This window comes from Lolium rigidum, chromosome 6, assembly GCF_022539505.1.
Source record: "Lolium rigidum isolate FL_2022 chromosome 6, APGP_CSIRO_Lrig_0.1, whole genome shotgun sequence".
Classification (NCBI taxonomy): domain Eukaryota; kingdom Viridiplantae; phylum Streptophyta; class Magnoliopsida; order Poales; family Poaceae; genus Lolium; species Lolium rigidum.
In genome coordinates, this window is record NC_061513.1 from 280832656 (window position 1) to 280839370 (window position 6715).

General features: G+C 51.7%; 1 pseudogene; it reads right to left on the reverse strand.

The window, feature by feature from the left end:
• Positions 1-3777: 3777 nt before the first annotated feature.
• On the reverse strand, positions 3778-6037 carry LOC124664233 (annotated as a pseudogene).
• Positions 6038-6715: the final 678 nt, after the last annotated feature.

Consider the following 6715-nt stretch of genomic DNA (forward strand, 5'->3'; position numbering starts at 1 on the left):
AGTTTATAAGAAAAACTGGCCGAAAACCGATACAAACACGACACCGACGTGTCCGGTTTATGAGGAAAACCAGACAAGAAAAACCAACACGGCGCAGTTTTTCAGGAAAAACCGGCGAAAACCACACATGGCCACACAACCTAGCCGAACTAGGTATGGAGAGCCGCCGGAAGACACCAAGCACAACGGCAACGGCGAGCACCGCGGCTGCCCGGTCCACGTCCCTGGAGAGGAAGTCAGAGCCGAAGGAAACGGCTAGGCCAAACCAGCTTCATGGGGAGAGGCAGGTCGCGAGAAGCAAGCCAGCGGCACTCGCGCACCGACGGAACCCGAGGACGTCGACCCAACCAAGTAGGCCAAGCAACTCAACGAGTCTCCCAACCATCCGAAAAATGACGCCTCCAGGGGAGGTCACGACGTCCAAAAACGCCGCCGTCATCCAATCCGGCAAGCCGGATTTGAGTTTTCACCCCGGAATGGTGGGTGAGGGGTGTCGAGACTCCACAACAACGCCTCCAAGGAGGAAGAACGACGCCCACGAGCGCCGCCGTTACCGGCACCGACCAAGTCGGGCAAGAGTTTCGTCTGGAGACCCACAACCAGCACCTCCAGACTACAAACGAGTGCGAGCCACCGGCAAGAGGGACGCCGCCCACGCCCAAGGAAGCATGCCCTGCCGCCCACGCGGCCGGAGCATGCCAGCAGCACCACCTTGTATCCCGGAGCCGCCGCTCCGGCCTCCACGCGCGATAGGCCAGCACCCTCTCTCCGGCCAACCGCCGTCCGCGAGACGCCGAAACCGGCGCCTCGCCCACCGGATGCAGCGCCGCCGCGCCGCCGTCCTTGCGCCGTGGCACACCTCCACCACGGGCCTGCAGGTGCCAGACCTGCCACCCACGGTGGCCCTCCGCAGCGGAACCAGCGGCCTCCACGCGACCTCCGCGCCGAGGAGAAGCCAGCCGCCCAAACCCCATCACCACCGCGTCCCCGGGGCCGCCGCCCCGGCCTCGCGAGCGACCGGCGAGCTCCAACCCCGAGCAGGCCCGGATCGGGCCCGCCCGCACCCGGATCGAGGCCGGCAGCACCACCGAGCAGCAACCCCGCGAAGGGCCGACGCCGACGCCCGCCGCGCAGCCCCGCTCGCCGACGCCGAAGATCCACCGCCGGCGCTAACCACCGCCGTCCGGCCGCCGCGCGAGGCGGAGCAGACAGAAGCGGGGCGCCGACCACACCGCGTTCACCGCAGCTCTCCCCCGGCCACCTTCGGCGGCGGGAGCCGCCGCCACCGCGGCGAGGCCAGCGGCAGCGGCGGGGGCGGGGAGGACGCCTGGGGTGCCGGCGGCGGCGCGGATGCGGCTCCCCCGAGTCGCCCGCTGCGGGCGACGTGAGGGCTCGTCCAATTCTAATAATTATTCTGGTCGCGTTGTCATATTTTGAGAGCTAACTTTTGGAATATATATACATGTCATATCACGATGAACTGAACATCCATTAATTTGTTTAGGAGAAAAATCAGCATTTTGAAGTGCACAAAGAAGAGAGCAAATATAAGTTGCCTGGTCAACAGTCTATGACGAAATTTGGTTTCAGAAAGACAGAAGAAAGACGGATTTGGTTCTAGTAGAAATATAATGAGAAATATGCATCAGTGTTGTACATGATGATTCCGGCGTCAAGCTTAGAAAATCTACAGAAGAGTTTGTTCCTCACTTGGAACGTGGAAACCTGCTAACAAACTGTATCAAAAACCCTATTCGAGGGTAGTGGATCGCTGCTGCACCCGGCCGCTTCCTTGCGCCACTCATCCAGAGCCTGGTCAATCGCCAAAGCCAACTCTTGGTAGTCCAGTTCGTCCAAAAAAGCCTGCTCGTCACGGTAAATATGATCCTTTGACAGCTCCTGCTTATGCACGGCATTTTCTTCTTCAACCTCTGGCGCCAAGACAGTATTGGCTGAGCGCCACGCCTCCATCTTCTCCACGACCTCCGCGAACCCTTGGATGACCTCACTGGCCTTGCGCGCGGAGCTCACCTCCCAGTTGACATGGCCGGTGGCGGCCGCCCTCATGACCATCTCCATGACCTCGTCGATGTCGAACGCGAAGTCGGCCTGGTGGTGGGCTGTGGCGGACGGCGCTAACACCTGAGGGAGGGCTACGGCGAGCTCGTAGATAAACGGCCATGGTGGCTAGTAGATAAACTGCTCCGGTTGAGGTGGTGCTGATGCTTGCCACCCAGACGCAGGCATAGGTGCACTGGCCCGTGCCTCCCACGCTATGCCTGCCTTGGCGCAGGAGGAGACCACGGCGACCATGGCGACATCTAGGACACCTGTAATTGTGGAGTCACCGGCCACGGCGACCATGGCGACATCATGGACTCCACGGTGCGGATGGCCCGCCTTCTATCCGCGTGGCCGCATTTCTGTCCAAAATCACATAGATATATCCGTCTGTGTTGCCCACTGGATCGCAAAAAAGGTGCCCTCATGTCCGCTTGGGCCAAAATAGATCGCCTCTGTCCATTTGGATCGGTCCGATGGAGATGCACTCATATTTAGTGCAATGTGGAAAAAAGAGAAAGATGCAAATATTGGCCGACCTGGATTTTTAGAAAGTGTCTGACGGTGTTAATGTTAATTGGGACTGCTTGCTTCAGGTTCTCGCTGCTAAAAGTTTTGATGTGAAGTGGATTAATTGGATAAAGCTATTCTGCACTCTTGATCGGCATAATTTATTGTCAATGGTCAGCTCGCGCGGTGAACTTAGTACCGTCAATTCAACAGTCCACTAGGTGGACACTTGAACCAGGACAAAAATCTGGTTTGATGATCTGAGCATGATAGGAGGGGTATACCTATGATGATTTGAACATCAAGATCTCCACAGGCTGCGACCACCTCATACTTGTACCAAATGTGTACCACGGTGTAATATCTCCGGAGGTTTATTCAGTAAGAGCATGTAGACATTCAGAAAGAACAAATTCAGTTAAGTTCAGAAGAACGTACAGACGTCCAGAGCAAAGAAATTCGATTGAGCATTCATGACTTCTCAGAGCCCAGCCTGCTCTGCCCCACCATCCCCGGCCTATGCATTTGCACCCTCACGGTCGTTGACAAAACAGTTCGTTAATTCGCTGTTGTTTTCAGAGAATTTGTTGCTTATAATGTTCCTATCAAATAACCTTCTAATAGTTTTTACACTTATGTATTGCAAGTTTGGAACATATAAGATCTCCTCAAAGAGATGAAACCTTAAATTCTTTGAAAGGACTCGAGATGAAACTGGTTGAATTGATGCGCTGGAACACTAATACGAACACTGATATACTAGTCTACTATTCAAGAGTTCCGAAAACTGACAGAAAGGCGAGTAATGAGTTTCAGCGCAAACTTCTGAAATGTCTGGATTTTTTTGGCCCAAGTAAATCAGTGAGGTGCCTACCGGAACTACAGAAATTCAGCCAATCTCGATGGGACTATGTGATTTCCTAAATTAACCATGTTTTGTTTGCTATATTTTTCGTTTGTATGATCAGTTCCCCTCATATATTGGCCTATTTGGTGAATTTGGGCTAAAAAAATTAGGAAGTATTAGAAAGAGCGGGAAATGGTTCAAAACTCAAAAGACACCATAAACGACACAAAACATTGCAACATTAGATTATACTGGTTCACACCAACTTTATTCTGACGCCATTGTTTACATGAACCTTGTTTACTAGACACGAATGTGCGGGCAGACGGGAAAAGCCATCGATCTCAATGCATGAATAACTAAAATGGTGTCGATGCGGAATAACTATCTTTCACTCTGATGGATGCGACGATGGGGCTTCGCACGACATGCTTCTCTGAAACCCATCTCAAGCTTCCTTCCACAGATTCTTCTTTACCCACCACGTGACTGCTCACTGTCAAGCTAAATGTTTTCTTCTCTCCAACCTTGGAGAACGTCAGCCTCTCCGGAAAGACATGCACCACCATTGACTTGGATGCATCCACCTTCACCGTATAGGTCGACTTTGATGGTCCGACATTCGTCACCGTTCGATTCACGGTGAATGGCATCGATGTCACAGGCACCGTAATCATTGGGTAGTTGAGCTGCGTGTTCTTGATCTTTGGTAGTGTTGCGCAATTCAGGCTTGAGTTGTGCTTCGGCATGATGGTTGCCAGGCCATGGTCGCCAAGGAGCCAACAAATATAACCTGCATAGTCACTAATGCTAAGGTCGTACACTAGACCGGGGTCAGCTGCTCTGGTGGGGTTCACATGTCCAGCTCCTGTGTCATATGCACTCGCTTTCATGTATCGATGGTCCAAGATCGGTCCACCTCTGCTATCGACGATGTCTGATGTTGTCAAGATGGCAGACTTGATGGCAGCCGGTGACCAGGTAGGATGTATGCTCTTGATAAGCGCGGCAACACCACTAATGTGTGGAGTTGCCATGGATGTGCCGGATATGATGTTATAAGGTTCCCATGTAGATCCCATCTCTCGCCGCCATGCGGCTAGGATATTGAGCCCTGGTGCCAATATATCTGGCTTGAGCACACCGGCGTCGATCATGCTTGGACCTCGGGAAGAGAACGATGCTACGACGGGGGCCGGGTGGATACCAACCAATGTGTTGTTGTACGTGATAGCAGCCACCGAGTTGGTCCCTGGCGACGACACATAAGATGTGAGGATGGCACCATCGACCTCGGTTACTCGCACCACTCCGGAGTTGTAATCCGAGAAGATCTATGGTGTAGCCATTGACCTTGTTGTTGAATAACACCACACCAGCCGCGCCAGCAATCATTAAGTGGGGGATCTTATAGTACTGATTCTTCTCCAACATGCTTTCACAAACAAGGATCTTACCGACGATGGCATTGTCCTCGTCATATTCGCAGTACCGAAATTTCTCGGAGAAGATGAGAGGATATGACTTTGAGCTTGGCTTAGCTTCCTGGGTAAGCGCTTGTCCATAGATACACTTGCCATTGCCAAGACACACTTCGGCCTGAAAGCTCCGATCCACCGAGCCGGCAGCGACTGTGAGCAACCATGGAGCATCATTGCTGAGAAAGCCTGACGTGGGACCTTCATTCCCAGCCGCACACACCACGGTGATGCCCTTGGATATGGCACTAAACGCGCCGATGGCGATGGGGTCCCGATCAAAGCGCACACCCTTGCCGAAGCCAAGGGAGAGTGAGAGGACATCCACCCCATCCTTGATGGCCGCATCCAGTCCAGCCAGTATGGTAGAATCATCACATCCATCATTTTTGCATACCTTGTACATGGCGATGTGGGCTCCAGGAGCTATTCCAGCAGCGGTGCCTGTGCCGATGCCATGATATGATGCGCCAGGGACGAAGTTCCCAGCGACAATGGATGAGGTGTGTGTCCCATGCCCCGATGTGTCATCAGGATCCTCGTTCCCAACAAGTGACTTGGCACCAATAAGTTTGTTGTTGCAGCCGGCCATCTTGCACGACCCCTTCCACCGTGATGGGGGTGGTGGGACGCCATGGTCATTGAAGGAAGGGTGTGCTGCATAGATGCCGGTGTCCAGCAACCCGACGATAACTCCCTTCCCATATTTGGCGTTGCTCCAGAACCCAGTGCCATTCCTCAGACCTAGGAACTCGGGTGTGTGTGTGGTCATGAGTTGCAGTGTTCGCTCTGGGAAAGCTCGCACGAACCCTGGCTTCTTGGCCACCGCATCGAGCTCAGCCCCTGTGAGCCTCGCGGCAAAGCCGCTAAATACTTGGGTGTAGGAGTGGAGAAGACGTAGCTTGCCAGATTCACCGCCACACGAGCCTAGCAAGAAAGACTCATGCCACCGGCGGTGATCCTCCTCCCTGGCACTCGAGTGCGGTGGATCGACAAGCACGATGTAAGTGCGATATGCAGAGGTTTCTGTGGTATTCTGTTGTGCCCGTTCGATAGCTGGGTTGATGTAGCACAACCCGGGTGTAAAAAAGAGGGTGACGAATAATAGAAGCGTTGGTATGAAATTGGAAAACACAGCCATTGCTGCAGAGCAAACACACAAATATGATGAAGATGATGGTGATGCTTGGAACAGAGTCTGGGTGCCCTTTATACACCACGAATGATCCATGCAGTATATCGTAATTTTGGCACACCATTATTTACTTGATAAATGCACCGGATGCAACGACATAAATGATTTTAATATGTGCCATATCTGAATGATCTCGTACGATTAGGTTGGAGGCCAGCAACCTTTGTAGTAGTACCTACAAGACCGGTGATCAATGCAGTTTATCGCAAATTTGCCACAATTAGTTACTACTGTACTTGATTAATGTAGCACGCGTAGCAACATATAAATAGCTTTAGTTTGTGCCAAATCTAAATGATCAGGATTACGTGGGAGCATCGCAATCTTTGGTAATTAATAGTATCTCTGGCACTAAATACTTATCGCAGATTCACCGAATCTAGACATTTTAGTCTATATTTAAATGCGGTGAAATATTTAGAGAAAATACAAGATTTTCTTTATATTCTGCATAAATGATATACTAAGATTTCTTCGTGTGAACATATATTTGCCATCGCTAAATCTATAGTTAATATTCAAATTAACAGCCGGTGGCTTGTACCTCATAAATGACAATATTGAAGAGTCATACTACCTCCGTTCTAAAGAGTAAGGTTTATATTATTTTTGAAAGTTAAACTA